This window comes from Calonectris borealis, chromosome 10, assembly GCF_964195595.1.
Source record: "Calonectris borealis chromosome 10, bCalBor7.hap1.2, whole genome shotgun sequence".
Classification (NCBI taxonomy): domain Eukaryota; kingdom Metazoa; phylum Chordata; class Aves; order Procellariiformes; family Procellariidae; genus Calonectris; species Calonectris borealis.
The window spans coordinates 13,721,103-13,741,957 of NC_134321.1; positions in this window are offsets into that span (position 1 = coordinate 13,721,103).

The following is a 20,855-nucleotide window of genomic DNA, read 5'->3' on the forward strand; positions in this document are numbered from 1 at the left end:
GATGGCTGTTCAGCATTGACCAGTCTCACAGTTCATCCCAAAGCATTAATCTATTCTGAGACCGTGGCAGTTACGTGCCCCCCATCAGAGAAGCACACACATGCGTTCAGATTAGTACCAAAACCACAGTTTGGTTTATTTTTCTCAGCTATTACCTGAGAGACAGGATACCCTGATATCTGGGAGCTGATGTCTGACTTCTCTTCTAGAAAGATCAGTTCAATCTTAGTTGCTTTAAATTATAATCTTAACTTTTTACCTCTAAGTTTACAGTGCTTGGTCTCATCAGCTACTTTAAAAGCCTGAAAAATAACTGTTTTCTTGTGTGCTTCAGTGCTTACCCCAATATGCGTGTTTGTGCAGAGAGAACGTGCATATTTATTATCTTTAATACAGTCTGGATGTACACAAACATATATAATTCTCTTTCTGTTTAGACACCAATCTGTATATATGTGTATTTATGAGGACTTCAGTGGAAACAGGACTGACCCCAACATTTTATGCATTATTAGGACGAGCAACAGTTCACCCTTTAAAATGACTATATTTGGAAATCAGATTCTAAACTCACGCTGGTTTAACTTAATTTTGTGGCTTTTCTCCAGATTTTCATAACCAGCGGACGTGAGGACAGGATCAAGAGGAACATTTGTGCTCCTTGAAGGTGAGCGTTCGTATAGACACGCTTGTGTGTGTTAGCTGCTGTAAAGGACCTGGTAAGCGTGCAGCGTTTGGCCCCAGTGTGAGAAATGACTGCACCGAAGCATGGTGCTTTTACAGTTCAATTTTTGTGTCTTTTCTCTTGCTAAGCTCTTTTTTCCCCACCGCTTTGGTTGTCGCAAGTCCCATCTTTTTTTTTTTTTTTTCCTTCTTTTTAACATCTAGTCAGCTGCTTTTGTGGGAATCTCGTGCTCCCTCTTCTTTTCCCGGATTGTCTCGATCCTTTTTGGGGATCATTTTGTAGCACGTAAAGTAGTGAGATAAAGCACAAAGGGCCCGTGATAAAGCCCAGAGTTTTGTTTAACAGTTCAGATAGTGAAAGTTTACAAGAGCTGTACTGGGAAAGCTGTGCTGTGAATAGAGCTATTATTGCCATTATCGCATTGTTTAGACTGGTGGGCCAAAACACAGGCGTTTCGTATTTGTTTAAGAGCTTCACCGAGCTGTGTATTGGTCTCGTCCTTCGGGCCGCGTGGTCAGAGCGCTGCCAGTGACACAGGAAGAAGTACCGGCCATTCCGGGGGGGGTTCGGCAGCCCGAGAAGCCCTTCGCTACCGAACGGCAGAGCCTCGGCAGCGGGGAGGGATGTGGCGCTCCCGCGCGGGCCGCCGGGCCTCGGGGCCGATAGAGGGCAGCAGCCGCCTGCCGCTGCGGCGGCCGGGCCGGGCGGGCAGCGGGCGGGCAGGGAGCGGGCAGGGCCGGGCGGGCAGCGCGCCGCCGCCGGGGACCTGCCAGCAGGTTTTCACTGCTCAAACCCTTTTCCCCTGCGTAGAGAATCAAAGTCCCGCTTATCTGTCGTCTTGATGGTAACGGACCGCTGCAATAAGGGGGGGGGTTGGGTGGGTTTTTTTGCTTTGTGTGTGTACGCTTGCAGATGTATAGCGGGGAGGCTTCTGGCGTAGTTTCCTAGATAACATCCCCTATAATTTCAGAAAAAAAACCAAATACCCAGAAACAATATTGTGTTGCGCAAAAATACCCCCTGAAGAACATCCAAATAAACGTGTATATAGAACATGCAGGTTCCTGTAAAAGTAGCTTTTTATTTGTGTGTGGGTACATCTGAAACCCAAGATGATATATCGTGTTATGCTTAGATCTTTGTTTCAAGATGTAGCTATGGGTAGATTACATGATGGATTGTCTTTTAGTTGTTATTTCAGCACTTCTTGCTCTCCTGTTTTCAGTACATGCACATTCAGTATTAAAAGCCCACGATTATTACTTTTTGCAACTCTCTCATTGCCTGTTAACAAGATCCTTTAAAAAACAAAGCACAACAAAACCCATGTGGATCCCATGTGGATTTGTTAGTCCAACACCAGTAACATCAGTGCCCAGCTCTGAACTTTACGGGCAAGTACAAGAGCGAGCTGCTTGCCCTGGCGAGTTTGCAGTCAAACCCGATGCTGCACAAGCACACCGAGGCGAGCAGCAGAAAGCACGGAGCAAATGGTTACAAACGAGTGCTGCTCCTCGGTTCCACAATTTTCTGTTTGTCTTAAATGCACTTTATTGCACCTTTTCTGCAGTTTGTTCTGAGGACAGCCACGCTAATAATCCTTACCCGACATAGAGGAATCCCCCTCCTGGCTCTCAGCGTGAAGCCGCGCCTGGCATTCTGCTGCTCTGATTTGTTGACTTTGATATTTTTTAATTATTATTCCATATTAGCTCTTGTTGGAGTTGCTGGTGCAGCTTACCTCCGACCATAATCTGAGACTGAGTAACAGTTGCTATAACCTAGCCTCAGCATTTTCCATTGCTGTATTTTCAGAGCTTGTGATTTCAGGAGAATATATGGCTTGTCATTTCAGCGGGGCTCTCAAACTGCGCGACAGCCGTGAATTCAAAGTGAAGAATCCATGTGAGAGCCTGTGTGTGCATGTGTGGCTCTGGGGGTGTTAGATACGGGCAGATTCTTTAATACACTGAAAACATTATTTTTGATCGTTGGTGCTCTGCAAGCTTTTTGTGCTATTTTTCGATGATGGCTTGAACTATTCCGCAAACTGAAAGTAGTCGCTTTTCCTATATTTTGACAGCAGCTTCTAATAAATGGAAGCCCTTCCCATGTTTAGAAAATCAGTGCATTGAATACATGCTGAGTAGCAAGCACGATTCTTTTTGAAGTTCTTCTGTATTGTGAAGTATCGATGTTTTATATGTTAAAAACAGTACGTGCAATTCCTCGCGACTATTACATTTGCTTTAAACAATGAAGTCTTTGCTCGGGAACGGTCCTGTGTTCGTTAGAGAGTAAGTGCAGCACTGGCCCCCATCAATTAATGAAGTTTGCTTGTGGCAGGACTGATGAAGCCATTGTATAAGAGGGGAGTCCATGTAAGTATTTGATTATTTTTCTGGGGGTTTTATTTGCTTGTTTTCAGGCAAAATAGTGTCACTTAGAGAAATAATTTTTTTTTTCTTTTTTCTTTAAAAAAAAAAAAATCTAACTATGCAAAAGACACTTAACACTGAACTTTGATCTTACAGAATTAGTTCCCATCAACTTCCCTGACTCCGTTCACAGGAGTAAAGGCCACAGGAGAAATCCCACACAGGAAAACATATTCTTTGCCCTGGAAACCTCGTTATCTTATATGATCCAGGTATAAACAGTTGGTTCATTCCTAATGCACAAAGGGCGAACTCCTGCCTTTCTTACTCTGGCAGGGTTTGCCAGGGCAAATTTATTCCTGGCTTACACCTTCTGTAACCTCAGTGGGAGCAAAATTCAGCCCTTCAGCTCTAATGGGAGCCTGTTTGATCTAGTCCTTTATTGCCAAGTGGTATCAGGAAGGGAGCTGAGCACAGAAACGTGACTACCACCGAGCTGCTATTTGTTGCACTGCATTATCTGTAGTATCCTTGTTATTCTAGAAACTTTTTTTTCCCTGCCTGGAACATTTTGCTGCAACAAATGAAGAAGGGGGGAAAAAAAAAAATTGAAGAGACCTTCATTTGGTGGCATAGAAAATTTGCATAAAATATCGCTCTAAGCATTGAAGGATCTTATTACATAGGGTTTTGATGATAATCTTTGTTGAAATAATATTTAACACATGCTGCACTTTTAATTAAGTATCTGAATAATCTCAAATTAATACCAGAGGTTTAAAAATAAGTTTTCATTTTAGTGAACTGTAACATAATAGCAAGCTGCATGGCAACCCCCTCCTTTACCCTTTGATTTAATTAAATGCCCTTCTGCGTGCTTCTTCTCACTTCAGAAATGCACAGAAAGAAATCAGGACATTTTATTTAGGATTTTGCCACTTTCCTTTTCCCTTCGTCTTTACTTATGTATTTGCCCTGCTTCCTCTAGGGCTTTGATTAAGGTGTTTCTTTGGGGATCGGCTCGTCTGGGGCTTCGCAAACTGGCCTGCGTGTTTGAAAAGGGCAATTACAGCGTGTCACGTTTGTGTCCGTGTTTCGGTGCCGTGGTGCTGACACACAGGTCCCTGTCTGGAAGCAGCAGGCTGTGGCGGGGAAGTGTTGGGTCGCGTACAGCGCGCGTGCGGTGGGGAGGACGCAGCCTGTTAAATGCCGGGGCAGCTCGCGCGGCGCGGTGACACGCTGGAGTGTGTTATGCTCCTGGAGTTTGATTATAAGGTAAAAAGGAGCTTAACAGTGTAATGGTTTCAGAGAGCAATCAAACCATTGCAAATAAATTCACGTTTATTCTATTTATTTTTTCAAATTAAAAAGGCCTGATCCAGCCAATCTGTTTGCCTTCCAGTTAGGCGTGTTTGACAATCACTGCTTCATTATTCCATCTTAAGAAATTCCATTAACCAAAGGAGGAAAAAAAAGACCTCACTCAGATCCATGTCAGCGAAATTGTTTTGCCGAAGCCACCTCGCTCGGCGAGCGCCGGTGCGGGCTGGGGGGAGGCTGTTTACTGCCTTTATGAAAACATATTCGCAATTTGGGAGCGCGAGGATGTGAAGCAGGCTGGCTTTGAAGGCTTTCTGTTAGATTTCCCCCTTTATCCCTTACCATCTATCATTGTAAAGGAGACGTATATAACCGCCGCACTTTGTATATTAAGGGGAGCTGCCTGCTTTTTCCCTTTGCTGAGATAATGACGCTGAGGGTTGTTGACTGCTGTTATCTCTGATGACAGCCTTATCTGCATGGCTCTGATTCCCGCGCCCAGAGTCGGAGATATCCAGTCCTTCGGAAACTGACCACTGCTCCCATTACGGCTGGGCAGGCTGGAGAGCAAATATTCAGGGGCAATCGAGTTCTTAACTGGTTGTGCTGTTTGCTGCGTTCCCCCCACAATACAAAGTATTGAAGGGAAACGCTGGGGGTGAGGAGAAATGAGAGCCTCAAAATAAGGTCAGATAAAAGGCAAATGCCCCCAGCCCTCCCCAAACAGCCTCTGATAGGAACAAAAAAAAAGGCGATAACCAATTGTTGAATGGTGTTGGTGCGTGTCTCGTCTTCTCGGCACCACGAGGACCCCTCGCTAATGGACCTAGGAATGATATTTACACAGTGGAGGGACCGTTACACCCTCCTGGCTGCACCGAGTAAGAATCTAGGAGTTTATTTTAATTCTTCTAAACATAATAATCTGCAGTTAATTGGCTGACGTTCACCGTGCCTCCAAGGTGCGCAGCGCTGCCGTGGTTTGGCACGCCGCATTCCTGTCCCTTGGAGATCTCAAAGCATATTCCAAATATTTATTAATTTAGCCTCTTAACGCTCTTGAGAAACAGCCTTGTTTTACTGCTGCATAAAGTGAGATACAGAGATAGTGTGCACTTGGCTGGGATCCCCCCGCGCCGGGAGTGCAGTCAGCCGTGAAGCCCAGGTCTCCTAACGCCTCGCTCCCTGCTCATCATACCCATCCAGTCGCTCGAGTTTTAGCTTTACAACCTTTAAAAATAGACAGCTGAACCCATTTTCCACAATGCGGGTTTCTGCAAATCCCGCTGTATTAAAAGCACCTCTCGGGGTGGAAAAACTCCTGAGTAATTCCACCTTAAAGCAGCGCTGAGCAGGAGCTTGCGGAGCAAACTGCGGGAGAACCAGGAGCTGCACGAGCCAGGGCTGGACGCGGAGCCCTGCCCCGTGCTCGTCTTCCCTGCGAGATGGTCTGCCCTTTCTCAAATACGGAGGGCTATTAGGAGCTTTTTTCTCCTTGTCATATCTTGTAATGTATGTTTCAATCTGAACACTTAGACCAATTTCATTGATATATGGTCCAGCCTGTCTTTACCGCGTTGCACCTCTTATGTCAGTTCTCTGCAGTCTGGGCTTGCCTAAGCTGCAGTTCGAGGCTACCAAGGTTAACTACAAAGCGAGCGTTACTGGAAATGCACATCGCTGAAGTATGCTGATGCTTTTTTTCCCATTTTAAAAATGTGTTGTTCTGGAAACTGCAGCGGGAGGGGAAGATACTGAGTTTGCCCTAAAAGTTTAAAGGGATGTTTATTTTTCCAATGCTTCAGAAGAAAGCAAAGCCAGACTTTTTTTAGTACTGAAGAACAATTACTGATTAAAAACCAGAATTTGTACTGAAAAGTCACTCTGAATTTTTTTTTTTTTTTTTTGGTTGAAAAGGCAGCGATATATAACTGAAAAGTTTCTGTTCGAAAAGCGTGTTTTGTTTGAAAAGCCATTTGTGTCATGCAAGAAGTTTTTCCCCCACTCCCGTAGGGTTTTGTGCGGTGTGGTATGTGACCACCGAGGGCTCCTTCCTATTGCTTTTCTTGTGGATAACTTGCAGGACTCTTTTCCTGAGACGCGTAAAACAGTACTGATCTACTATGAATGTTCAATTAAGATTGTAGGAAATCTGCTTAGGATATTATTAAATCAGCAGAAAATTCAGTTGCAGACCACTGTGTGGAATATTCTTACACACACTGTTTGAAGAGGAGCTTGGGTATTAATAACTCGTCTGTTTTTTCCCCTCCAGTGCTTCCAGCTGGTCTAATAAAAGTGAATACCTCAACCTGTGGATCTTGCTTTGCTGTTGTACGTGAGGACAGAACAGGTCAAGTGCGTAACGCTTACTTTCCAAAGTTACGAGGGACTGAAAGGGATTAGGATGGGAAGCATTGCCCCGTCTCACTGTGGCAAAATTGGGATTACAAACTCAGATACAACATTTCCCTTTATCTGGGTCTGTCTAGGGTTCCGGCTCAAACGCGCTGGCTCGGGGGCTTCAGAGACTGACCTGGAGGGGCCCTGGCCACCGGTGTCCTGGCTGCTGGCTCCTCGCTCACGTCACCGAAGGCGCATCCTTCCCCACTGAAGTCTCATCAGGGCCAGCACCAGTGAGAGCAGAGCTGCACAGCAGTGCCTGCCTGAGCCGAGCTACCCCGTGCTAAAGCTCTACACCATCTCTGCTGGAATTTTAACCCCAGCTCACAAACAGAACAGCAATTTCATCGTTCGAGCGCACCGTTACGCAGCCCTGGCGTTGGTAAGGATGATTCAATCTCTGCATTTGCAGGATGGAAAGTTTTTCCCTGATGGTTTCTCTGTTGCGATTCCCCCACCCAGCACATGCCATCCTTGACCACGACCGTGGTTACTTTTCTGTATCATTTTCAGCCACGCAGCACAGCACCGCTGCAGCCCCGTGGGCTCCTTTCCCACGCCACAGCCCTGCGAGGGGAGGACATTTCCCCATGCATTCAGGATGGAAGTGGGAGCAGGTTTTGTGCGTTGGCAAGACTAATCTGTGGCTGTGGGAACATGTTCTGCCAGAAGCCCGTGTCTCCCGAGCATTAATTACACAGCCCTGTGTGTTCCTCTGTTCCCAGCTGTAAAATGGAGATACCCTTCTTAACCCACGCCATTGCTGTAGTTCACCACAGCTCTCAGAGTGCTTCTGGATCCACAGATGGGAGGCACTGGAGAAGTGACAACGATGATTAATAAGGAAGTTATTAACAAATGCCACAGGTCAAATTCTGCACCGGTTCCCAAGTTAGTGCTTGACACGGAGGTCAGTGTCATGAACGACTCCCCATGTGGCTGGGAGCTGGACTCGACGCTTGGATGTAAAGCCAGGATAGGCAAAAATTAGGTTAAATAGATTTGACCTGCACCTGATCAGAACGTTTCTGAGGGAATGAGGTGTTTTCTGTGGTATTACAGAAGTATAAAACCATCTCCCCAGGTGAGTTATGAGTGGTCCCACGGAGTGGTGTAGTCGTTTTGCAAGCTGGTTTGTCTAAACTTTCCTTATTTAAGGGGCTGTTGACACACTTAAACAAAATCTCTGAACCTCTGGTGGTCTTGGGCAGGCGGCAAAGGGCGTACTTGCTGTGGGGGAAAAGCACCGCTCTTCTGAAGCATGGTTTCTGTTTAAACTTTCGGAGGGCTCCTAGCTCTGGCCTGCCTGGGTTTATCTGTGCCGAGTGTGAATGGGAATTGGAAAAGGGGAAAGAGAGAATGGCTGCTTTTTAAAAAGCTAATTTAAAAGCAGGCGCAGTCTTCTGTAAAGATGATTCTGATTGTCCAGAGCTCTTTTAAAGGGACAAGGTTAAATGCATTTGTATTGAGAATGTGGGATTAGACACATGCACAAAATGAACAACATCTTCTTTATTTATTTCATACTTAAATGGCCAAGAGTGTAAGTCAGTCAATTCCTGATGATTCGGGAATGCAAGGGGATTTTCTGTATTGTTTCTTTATTTCATAAAGCTCTTTATCTCTGGCTTTGTATATTAGCTATTTCTACATTGCCACCAACCTTCTGACCACTATCCTTGTGTAACCAAAGGGGGAAAATATGCGTCGACTGTAAATGGCACAATCAGTTGGAAGCTACAGGTAAAATACTTGTGAGCCTGTTCCCATGTGCCCTCATTTAATAGTATAAAACTGCCTCACGTGGGAAAGGCTGATATTCATACCATTCCATACAAGATCTGAAATGACCGAGGGTTTAAAACAACTCTGTGAAGCAGGGAATCACAGTGCTATTTACAAAGTGCTGATGTTTTGGCAAAAAAACATGAACAGACCCAGTTCAAATTGATTGCAGTCTAAGTTCAACTCTGTGTCTGGAGCACGACTGCCTCTTCTTGTATATTTTTACTGTGTGATTTTAATCTTGGCTGCGTCTGTTCATTGCCATTGTAAAAAGAAATAAATAATAATAATTTGAAGAAAAAGCCTGGGGAAGTGGGAGGGTTTCTTTTGTCAGCTTTATAGCCAGGGAAACTGAGGCACGGAGCGGTCCTGGAGGTTCATGGGTGAAGAACGCTGGCAAAGCAGTGGAGGAGTTGGGGAGGGAGCCCGGGACTCCCACGCCACGGCACCGGCAGGAGATGTTCCCGGCGCACAAATATCACGGGAGAGCAGCCCCAAGGATTGACGGAGTTTGCCCACACACATCAGCAGCGCTTTTGGCCCAGGGAGCTAAGGGCTGGAAGAAGACAACGTGCCTCATGAGTTAAGATTTGGTAGCTTGGTGTCTGGTGAAGCACGAGGCTGACTCTGTTTCTCAGAAAAAACTGGCTGGAAGTAACTCAGTTTAAAACTCCCTTTGGATGAGCACAGCCAAAAACTTCAAGCGCTCTCCACGTGGGCTCTGCGAAAGGGAACTCTGGTCTCAGACTGCACACCAGTGTCCAGAAAGAGATTTCCAATCAGTTGAGTCTCTTCCTTTAAAAAAAAAAATTTTTTTTAAATGTATATTAATTCCAGCTTGTCACAGACCGTCTGCCTTGTCTCAGCTGTCTGGCTTTACCCTCCCACCCTTATTTTGGTAGTGTCATCTCTCTAGATACTATCTTACCTTTCTGGAGCAAACATAGTCTCTTGCTTATGTAGATGGGCCAGGATCTCCGCTGCAGAAAAGCCGTGTGTCACTGTGTGCGTTCAAATGAGCTGTGTTGAGTCATGCCAGCTGAGGATCCCGCTGGTTGGGTTTATTGCTGAGAAAAGACCAAAAGTGAATACCCAGCACAAGGGAGGCTCTGTCTTATGTGCCCCATAGGCTTAATGTGCATACAGATTTTTATTCACTGCTATTTCTTGAAACCAAAACCACTAACAAGCAAATGATGTAAAGGAGAAAAAGGGCAGAAATGCTGTGTTCATGGCTTATTACTGTTTATATAGCACCAAAGTTGAGGAAGGCACTTTAAAGGTATTTAACAGGCATGATGGCATGAAATACTGACCCTAATTAAGCCAGATGGAGCTTTGGTGTTGATTTAGCAGAGTCACGATTACCCTTTCTCAAGAAGTGCCTGTTTTAAGGGTAATTCTTGCCTTGAACAGAGGTTCAGCAGGCAGCAGGATGGGTTTGGATCTGCTGGGCAAGGTCTTGGCCTGGAGGAGCCCTAAACGGTGAGAATGAGCCCTAAACACTGCAGAGCTGAGCTGCCTGGGGATGCCCCTCGTTAGTGAGGGCATGTCCCAATGGACCTATGACTAATCAGACATGCTGGTTAAACACTTGTTATTCATACTGTTGGAAATATCATAAGAAAAATAGCCTCCTACAACCAGGACCTAAATTTTCTGTACGTTCCTGCTTATTTCTTTGTTCCAGGTTTAATCTTGGCAGTGAATTTTCCAGGATTCCTGTTTAGAAGAGAGTGGACTATGCTTTCCCCAAATCCTCAGCCTGAGTCACTAAAAATGTGTTACTTCCTTGCTGTGATGTTGTCCAAGATTTAGAGGTCACAATCCAGCACATCAGCCGAAACAACGACCTTGGCTTGCAAGCGAGAAGGTTTTTCAAAGGTTGATTGAATTGTTGGAGGTTTTTGCCTGCTTCCTGTGTTTGAAACCAGTAGGATATTTAAAACTTACATTTTCAGGCTTTCCCCAAAGCTGTGAAGGCCAGATATTCATTTTTCCAGCTGAAGATTTTGGGACTACCTGTGCTGCTCACCTTAAGACACCTGTCTTAGGTACCTGAGTGGTGAAGCTCCTCTTCCTAATTTGTATATGCTCCTCTGGAAGGAGCATTTGCAGATCAGCCTCCCAAAGTTAGGCACCCAGGCCACAGTGTGTGTGAGCACCCCTTGCCTCTGGTTTCATCTCATCGGTTGCCTCTGGGAGCTAAAACTGAAGCTGCAGGAAAACACTTGTATATTATAAGCTTCATGACAACAACACAAAAGCTGGCAGCACTGCGAGCTTGCGCTCTCAAGCCAGCTGTGAAAACCTAGGTGTGGAAGAGAGGGCCCAGCAGAGCTGTTTCCTGGAACATGGAAAATACCACGGCAAGTGTTCTAGGACTGGAAATTTTATTTTTACACCGGCCCCTTTGGCTGCATTCTTGCTCTTTGTCTGGTTCCCATGTCTGTCTGTGCCAACACACTTCACTGGCATTTACTGTTTGTGCCAAGTAGTTTTGACACGGGTGAGTATTCACCCCTTCCCCCAAAATTGAGAGGGAGTTCTGCTTATCCAGCTAGGAAGCCATTTCATGTGCCTGTGTTGCCCCTGATCACAGATAAGCTGTACAGCAGTAGCCACAGTACGAGACAGAATAGGCTTACATAAATTTGAAGGAATCGCAGTTCACCCATAGATGCTCCCTAGCCATAAGAGTTGGTGAGAGTTGTTGCATCAATTACTCCTCCCAAGCTATTCAATCTACTCTTCTACTTCATGACCACAGTGAATGTACCTGCTGGTTTCTGAGGTTGCAGATCTGTTACCGCAGGCTGCTGCCTTCTCCGCTCATGTGGCTGAGTGCTACGGATCAAACTAACTCTTGAAGTGGGACCTGGATGCAAATCCAGAGTGGCCCTAGAACACCAGGGCACAATAACAACATTGCCAAAAGGACCAGCAGGTTGGCAGAGGTATTTCTCTTTTTTCAAAGCTGTTTGTCGAAGGACTCTGGTTTATATGAAGGGAGGTTGTAGCGAGGTGACTGTCAATCTCTTTTCCCAAGTAACAAGCGATAGGACAAGAGGAAATGGCCTTGAGTTGTGCCAGAGGAGGTTTAGATTGGATATTAGGAAAAATTTCTTCACTGAAAGGGTTGTCAAGCACTGGAACAGGCTGCCCAGGGAAGTGGTTGAGTCACCATCCCTGGAGGTATTTAAAAGACTGTAGATGTGGTGCTTAGGAACATGGTTTAGTGGTGGACTGGGCAGTGCTAGGTTTACAGTTGGACTCGATGATCTTAAAGGTCTTTTCCAACCTAAATGATTCTATGATTCTATATCTCTCGCCTACTTCACTCAAGCTGTTCTCTTGCATCTGCATGTTTATCTGCTGGAGTCCCATCTTAGGCTCAGCAAGAGCTGTTGAGTGGGATTGGGAGGAACCAAATGGCTAAGTTTTACAGTGCCCCAATCCCTCCTTCATTTTTTTAACGTCTATGTAACATTTCTTTCTACTTTTCCCTTCCAGAATTAAAAGGCCGTTTCATGGAGCGCAGTGACCTGCCCTGGAGGGCTCTCCCTGGCCTGTGGTTTCATGCTCTGCCATCTCATCCAAGACAACTGCATTTGGGGTTTCCCTTCCAGCCTGTCTCCCACAGAGCGCTTCGGAGCGGGTACGTTTCTGTAGTGCAGGACTGAGCCTGGGGAGCACTGCAGAGCATGTGTGGGGAGATGTCCTGTGCAAAGACTGCCCTCATGCACTGCTCCCCAGCCCCATGCTGGCAGTTACGGTGTGTTGTATTTGCATAATGTACATAAATTGAAATAGGTCTTAAACAATTACGTTGGCATTAGTGTGTCTTTTTCCCCAGCCAAGCAGCGAAGGCACCATGTCTCCTGTTGTGCAGCGTGCCAACACTTTAAATATGCTCCTGCCAACATCCTACGTAAATCATGCCTTATCCAGCCCTCCCCCATCTTCTGGAGGTTGAAATCCTGGAATCCCATCTCGTTCTTTGATTATCCAGGGAGTTCATTACTTGCTTTCAGGTACAGTTGACATACTAAGACGGGACATGTCTCGGAGCCTTTCTACTCGGAGGACTCCTCCTGCATCATTGCAAATGATACGTGATCGGTCTGTGCTTCCTTAGAGTATCGCGTAGCGAGCAGAGCAATGCATTTGTGTGTTTTTATGGAACACCTCTGTCTGAGGTTGTAGGGTCTGCTCTCCTTTCCGCTATGAGTATGCCTGAGCGTGCGCTGTGACGAATCTTGGCAGAGAGCCCCCCCGTGCCTTTAGTACCAGGTTGCCCAGGTCAGCCCAGTGCGTGATGTTTGAGAGGTGACAGTCCGACTTGCTGAACACCACAGAACACTTTAGTCCATTGATCATTTGGACCTGAAGAACAGATGTTCCTTCAAGGAATAGCCATGTGGCAGGTAAAGCTGCAAGGTGGCTGGGGCTTCGGTGAACCTCTCTTCTGTCTCCAGGACTTCAATAAGAGAACTTGACCAAATCTCCCTGCCTTTTTAGGCAAGAGGGTTTGCAGTTACCCAACTAAGTTAATTTGGTTCTATACACCATGTAACCCTTCCTTCTTTTGACTTTCTTGAATTAGCAAGGTACCTACGTACAATAGAAGAGGGGGGGAAATGATATTTTGATGAATTTGGAGTGTCCGCATGGGGCTTAGAACATATTTCAGAGTTGGTTTCCAAAATACTGAAACCGAGTGGAAGGGAATAGGTCTTCATGTGAATGTTAGGAAAAACATTAGGAAGTTGTTTGGGTGTGAGATGCAACTGGGACTCATTGCTACTCCAAGGCGTGGAGAGCACTGCCTTGGTTTGGTGGCACTGCCTTGGTTTGGTGGTGCAGGTACAGGCTCCATCCCAGCCCAGATGGACCAAGCCAAGCAGACCAGGCGAGTACAAGTCAGGGAAACAAGGGCAGTGAGCCTGTGGGCAGGGCATGAAGCCAGCCCCTGCCAGGGGGTTCAGGGCCAGGGCTCTGCTGCTGCTGCTGTCCCTGTGGCATGGGCACGTCTCTGTTGTCCCCCACAGCAAGGGGGTCCGTATCAGGGGGAACTGCAGCGTGTGGAAGAGCTTGTAAATTCTGCTTGGTGGCTTGAGGACTGACTGGAGGGCTTTGGGAGAAGACTTTCTCCGTCTCAATGAGCTTTTACTTCCCAGCAGGGAGAGAGCAGAGCAGCGGGGCATTAACCGAGGGGGTTTAGAGGATTGGGGAGGATTTGGTGGTGGTTCCTCTGGGCGAGGAACGTGGCGTTCAATGCTCACATGCTCCTCATTGTATCAGGAGGATAAAGTGGGGCGGCTGGAAGGACTCGGGCTGGGGGTCCGGTCGGCACCAGTGCGGACGGAGCCCGGCCCCAGCGGGAGCCCTGCCAGCCTCAATAGCCAGCCCGGCTGCCTCGCAGGCCTCCCCAACACACGTCCCTCCTCACTTTGAAGCCCCCGGTGCTGCGAGAGGGGTGCTTTCTCTGGCTCTTGTTTGCTGATGATCCCTAAATTAAGAAATGCAAATCTATTCAGGGCAGATTCCTTTTCCAAAGGCAACTTGCCTCAGTTGCTAATTCCCTGCATGGCTTCTATACAGATCCCTCGCAAACACCTGCAGCTTATATTTTTTTTTTTCTCCCCCTTTTTCCAGGGAGGGGATGGCAATGGGGAGTTTATTGAAAATCTTTGTTTTCTCTGGTGCGATGAAACTTGCTTTGCTCTTTTGCCTTCTTTTCTTTCCCCTTTTCACAGAATAAATACAGCTGATCCATCTCCAGCCCCTCTGCACGTGCCAAAAGAATAAATCGTCCGCCTCGCCCCCAGCCCCCTCCTTTAATTCTTTCCCCTGCTGCTGTGTTTGCTTATTCTCCCTGCAGCTGTAGTGCTGGTCGCAAGCGTGAGTTGACCTATTGCTGGTTTGTTTGGCACTGGCTCTGCAGAGCCACCCCCCAAAAAAAGACTTTGAAATCAACTGTTAGAGCCCTCACTAGCCTTCTTTTTTTGCTTTCCTCCCCCTTCTTATTATCATAGCACTTGCCTTTTGTTGTCAGTGCAAATACAAACACACACACACACGCGCGCGCGTGCGAGTGTGCAGAGCGGAGGGGAGCCCAGCCCCTGAAATATTGCACTGTCCAAAGTCCACGGGTTAAAACAAACATCAACACTGCGTCAAATAGTTTGCCCGTAAGAGTCTTTTGTTATGAAGATAAGCTTGTTATCTCTTTCATTCAGATTTTAATCTGACAGGTCATTTGCATACTGCCAGCCGACTTCAGGGTGTGCGTTAGATCCACTTTGCATTTAAATCCTCTGTCACTCAGGCAAATAAAAAGGGGGAGGGGTAGGGGCAGCAAAGAACCTCTTTCAGATCATCCCAGTTACTGCTATTACTTTTTGTGTTGATTGTTGGTGCAATTGATGGCAGAAAAGTTGTCCTGGCTGTTGGGGCTCTGCTTGTTTTCAGGGCAGCTGGGATGCTCCCAGGCCATGAGCTGCATGGCCAGGGTCTTCCCAAAGAGCCCGCTGTGACCCCTGGGCCCCTTCCTTACCCAAATCCCTCTTCAAACCCTGCTTGTGCAGCCTCTTTCCCCAAACTGACCTCTCTTGCTACCTAAAACCCAGACCTGCTCAGTGCTTGGTCCTGCCCTCAGTCAAGTTAAGCCTGCCCTGGGCTTGCATGAGAAGGGATCAAGCCCTCGGTAATAACGGGACACGAATGTCCTGGCCACAATGCGGCTAACAAGTCACCTATTTAGCAACTTCTATGTAAACGTGTCTCTTCCCTTAGTTATTCGACTTGTCTTACGTGTTTCTATATATATTTTCTTCTCCACCTGAAGCCTAGTGCTGCACCCTTACTCCTTGAGCTTCATCACACGTGCTGGAGGGACCCCAGGGGCAAGGCCGCTCATGCAGGTAACAGATACCTTGTGTGACTGTGAGGGACAGGAGCTGTGGGACACAAGTCACCTGTGGTGCAAATGCAGGTTGATGGGGTTGTGTTGCACTGGGGGCACAGAGAGCTACACCAGTTTCTGGTGTCTGTAAGGTACTGTAGGCACAAAAAGCAACCAACAAACCAACCAAAGAAACCCCACTTGGTGAAGGTGTTATCAAAACGCATGGCTGCTGTGGATCTGTGGTTCTTGTTACCATCCTGCAGCCTTGTACCTGCCCTTTCCAGCCCCGTTACAGGACAGGAGAAGGAGGGGGCTTGGCTAGCAATGGTCCAAGACCATTGATGGCATGCTCTGGGGTCCTGGCTCCCTACAGGGACGTTGCATTTGTCTGTGAGGGCACAAAATAGGGAATTTCAACTTCTGGATCTGATTTCTCCCACATTTTCTATGGTTGGATATATTGCCCATGCTCACTTTTCTCTTACTGAGACCAGCACAAATAGAATCATAGAATCATTAAGGTTGGAAAAGACCTCTAAGATCATCGAGTCCAACCTTCAACCCAACACCACCATGCTCTCTAAACCATGTCCCTAAAATAGCATCAAGACTCCTGTGTTCCTTGGAGTGCCGAGCCCAGGCTCCAGCCTGCCCTGGTTTTGGGAGAGCTGCTACCCGGCTGTCCCCGCTGGCCGGCCGTGGAGCGCCGGGTCCTGCCTGCTCCTGCCAGCACCTCCCTCTGCTCGTGGTGTTTCCTGCACCTCCTCTGAGATGCTGAAACAATGAACCGGGGACAAGATTAAACCTGGTGCAATTCTTCTCCTGTGCACAGAGGTGTAACCACGGCTCCGCTGAAGACCACAGGAATTACCCCGGGGTAAGTGAAAGGTGAAACTGCGAGTCTCCTTCCTGAAATACAATGGAGAGCCCGTGAGATAAGGCCACAGTCCCCCTACAGAGAGAGGGATGGCGTCCCTGGGGATTGTGTCCCAGGCCACAGCAAGTGGAGCCACGGGAGAATGTTTCCTTCAGCCCCAATGGGGTTAAAGATTGGATCTGGTGCAATTAGTGTATCCAAAAGCAGGGCAGTGAATAGTTGCAGGGCATTTATTCAGCTCTAATGTGACAAGTTCAATTCTTCTGTTCAGAGCCAGTAATTTTCTTACATATATTAATTATTTGAAATAATTCTCTGAATAACATCTAGAAATAATTCAGGCAATATATCTTGATAATGAACCCGTTGCTACTGAATGGTTGAAATCTCAACTGTGCTGGTGACTTTGGCTTGGGTGAACGTTCACACGGCATTGTTTCTTCTCTTAAATACTAGTACGTGACTTTCAGAACCGGATTCTGGTCTGAATTGCCATATTTATGAGGTCTCTGTTATTTGCCATTTCTGTAAATGTTCCTGACAGTAAATGCCTTTGTTAAAATATTATTGGTAAAGCAAACATAAAAAGCATGTGAATGAAAGCAGACCAAATTTGAGCCCCTTGTTTGAATAGATAGTTGGGGGGGAGGGAAGAGAAGTTTCCGAGATATCTAGCCACCTCTAAGCCTTAAATGAAGCTGCTGGGAGAAGGGTTTCTCCTCCCAGCTATCATCAGATTCAATGTCGTCTTTTCCAATTTCTTGTTAAGATTTCTCAGGGCGTTAAGAAAAAAAAATGTTGTGGTTTTTTTTTTTTTTTTGCAACCCATAGTAGCAAACCTTAATAAGCAAAATCCCACATAATGCCATAGAATTGTAAAAGCAGCAGCGTTCCCAGTCCTCTTGCACTCTGTGATAGACGGCTTTTGCTCCGCGGTGTTTGCAGTGGGGCAGTAGTGTCCCCGAGCACGGTGTGTGGTACGGGCAGGAGAGGGGTGTGCTCCTTGCGCTGGAGCTGTCATCTCTGGAGATGACTGGGACGAGGTGATTAAGATGTCCAATACGTGCCGGGGCTCTCACGCGAGCGTGTGCTTTCAGTTAGTTATCAACCAGCGGCACTGCCAGTATTACCGAGACCAAGGCAGCACAGAGCAGTGTCCAGCGCCGGCTGGCCGAGTGAAGAGCATGCCTTGCTGATGCTCTCCTGCAACGAGGAGCTGCAGCGGAGGTGTCACCAGCCAGCAGCGGTGAGAGCTGGCCGGGCGCTGTGGGTATGACCGTGCTGCTGGAGCAGGGCCAGCCACCGCCCCGCTCCCTGCTCCAGCCAGCTGGCCCCATAGGCTCACAGGCATGGGAGTTTTGGAGGGATTTTCTGTCCAAAATCCAGACTGTTTGGCCAAGGATGGAGCGGAAGGGAAAGGCAGAGAGGCCCGTATGCAAATAGGGAAGAGCTCCTTTTGCAATCCAGTTTCTCACTCATGCCCTAAAACTGACAACACTTAAGACCCCTGGACTAAGGGCAATGAATGCAAAATGAGAGCTCTGCAAAATCCCTTGGTTCCAGGCCAGCTCTCTTGCTTTGCTTTGCTGCTCCTTGGCATTGGTCTTTCAGCCAAGGGAGCAAGTCAATGGTTAGCGTCATTGCCAAGAAATCTTCCTAGCTGTTTTCCGTATAGCTAATGAGAATGCAAATGGGCTGGGTTTCTAGGTTTGCTTATAACCTCCGCTGCTTCCTTTCTATGCGTGGTACCTAAGTGCCCTTCCTCTTGCCATGAGATCTAACTACATCACACTGGCTGGCGGGGTTGTCCTCGCTTGCCAATGAGAAAGAGAGTGTTTTGGGTGGAACACCACAGGAGGAACCAGAGTGTCTCAAACACCTGCTCTGCACTATCCTTCCACATGCTGTCCCTGGAGGGTTAAAGAAAGACCAGTTTAGAATTAGAAAAGCAGGCAAGAAGCAGGTCTGTCTTTCTAAGTCAGATACCACACCAGAGCCAAAGTCACAGATCATCTCTACTGCGTACCACAACCAGCCCATGGTTGGGCAGCGTAGGGCTTCTTTGCTGGGCTCTCCTTGGGAGTTTTCCTTCTTCTTGCTGGCATTCACGGCTCTTCTCTTCCATGCTTGCCACAGTAGTGTTGCCTTTCTAACCCAGCATAAAAAGGTTTCTCATCAATACGATATTGCTTACAGCTTTGATCCCTGCAGAAATGGAACGGTAACTCTGTTTGCACCTTTTGCTGTGCTTCTCCATTGAAGAGCAGAGCCTTTCTTGACCAAAACCTCCTGTCACAGCTCTGCCTGTGTTCTTCCTTGGGTATAAGGTCACACGCCATTATAAAACCAGCCCTGGGTGCTTTCCAGCTTGCCGAGCCTGGACAGAGTCCAGGCAGTGTCCCCAGCCCTGGCTCTCAGGGACATGTTCCTTGCCTGGCTCCCTTTCTGGGGATGTTGGATCAGAGATGAGAGCTCAGCAGCTTATGGGCATTGTCGCATCCTCTGTCCTGATGGCCGCTCTGGACACTTTGGGGACCGTGCGGACAATTCAATAAAGGGACACAGCGTCTGCATAGGAATTTTTTCCACACAGACACACACACTTCATCTCTAGACAATGCACGAGCGCCGCAGAGCGAGGCGAAGCCGCCGCCTCCTGAGCGTTGCCCTTTTCTCTGCTCTCCCGTCTGGTGTGTGTCTCCAGATTTGCCTCCAGTCTTTAAGGGAGCCCAGGTTCCTCTGGCTGACCCTTCCCACCCTGGCCACCAAAGGGCTTCCTCTGCCCCGAGAACATGTCCCTTTTAAAAGCAGCCTGACATCTTTCCTTTGTTCCTGGCTTTCCACTAGGATTTTCCATGATGCAATCCCGTATGGGGTTACTGGCAAAGAGCTGTTAAAAGTCAGTAGCTGTGCCTGGAGCAAACCCATTGTTCTGCCAGCGCAGAGCCCTTCAATGCCGCTGACTCCTGCGTGGCCGCGCTCCTGCTCCCCCGGCACCGCCGGCGAGAGGGACGTCCTAATCCACACGGAGGGATACAGCCATAAACCCAAGGCACAGCACAAAGAGCGATGCGTGATTAGACGCAGACATGGCCCCCAGACCATCACACCGACCAGTAGCACCAGGCTCGGCCATGGTTGTGGAGCGGGCTGTGACTCACCAGATGCATCTCCCTTTTCCTGGGGAAATTCGCAGGCTGCTGCTCCAGCCGAGAACGGTTATTTTGGAGTGGAAAGTGAGAAGCTGTAGCTTTTATCCTTTTTGGAGGAGCAATTTGCAAGGAAAACAATACAGGATCCTCTGGAATAAGAAGTATTAGCTGCATCATCTTTTAAAAATAATTTAGTCAAGTGAATGTTGGCGAGGGATTAGCACCTTTGCAGGCACTTGGGCTGCAGTGAGGGGCTGTTTGCTGAGATTTATTGATGTTGGGGATTGTTACAAATGCATAGGTGACATCTAATGCCAAAGCAGCTCTCTGGTTCACTAATGAGATAAGTCAAAGGCTTACGAAGTTTTCGGCAGTGTAGCCATTAACCCCAAGATTACAATATCCTTTGTGTTTTTCCAGCATGTTCTGCCAAGATTTCGCCTTAAGCAGGGGAAAGATGAAAAATGCAGGGCCAGAGAATCTCTTACAGCTGAAAACCACTGTCTGCTTTCTTGTTACCTGGGACAAAGAAGAGCCCGTGTATAATCAGCACTGAGCAGGGAAACATCTCTACTGTCCAGCACAGTCATGTTCTTCAGTGTTGGAGAAGTGGAAAAAGGAAAAAAAAAAAATCAGAGAGAATAGTCCTGTCTGGGGAGATTCAGTCTTACATCCCTCACCCTCCTCTGCTTCTGATGTTTGGATATATGGGATCGCTGAACTCAAACTTCCAAAGGGCTTTCTAGGTAGTTACATTGGATACCTCTATTTCATCCAAGCAGGTCTTCTTAACGGGAATTATTTTTTGTGGTAGTAACAAGGTTTTCATCTCTACTCTTGATTAAAGATTGCACACCCAAAATGAGACAGGCTGCAGATGAATTCCAGTAGTAGTTGTCCAGGACCGGCGATTGCAAAAACCCTTCAGCTAAAACATTTGTAGCAAATAAACAAATACAGTTTTAACGATGCTGAAATGTGTAGTGACTTCATCTTGATATGTCTGAGCTATTGCATTGAAAGGACCTTGACTTATATTTTCTGTCTTCCTCCCACAAAACATGAAACATCTTTTTCCTAGAAATTTCCTTCCGTTTTATTTAAATCATTAAAAGAAAAAAAAAAACAGTACCTCCCTCAAAAAATAGTCTTGAGTTAAACAAAACCTTTTGTTCTGCTCCAAATTTTTGAAGAATACCAACTACATCAAAATGAAAACCAACATGTTTTGGATGTTTGAAGCAAAATTCTTGTTTCTTTTTATTCTCCGTAGTTCCTCAGTGAAGAATTACTTCCACTTGGGACACTTAGACAATGATTTGCAGATTTTTAAAAAAAAAAAAAA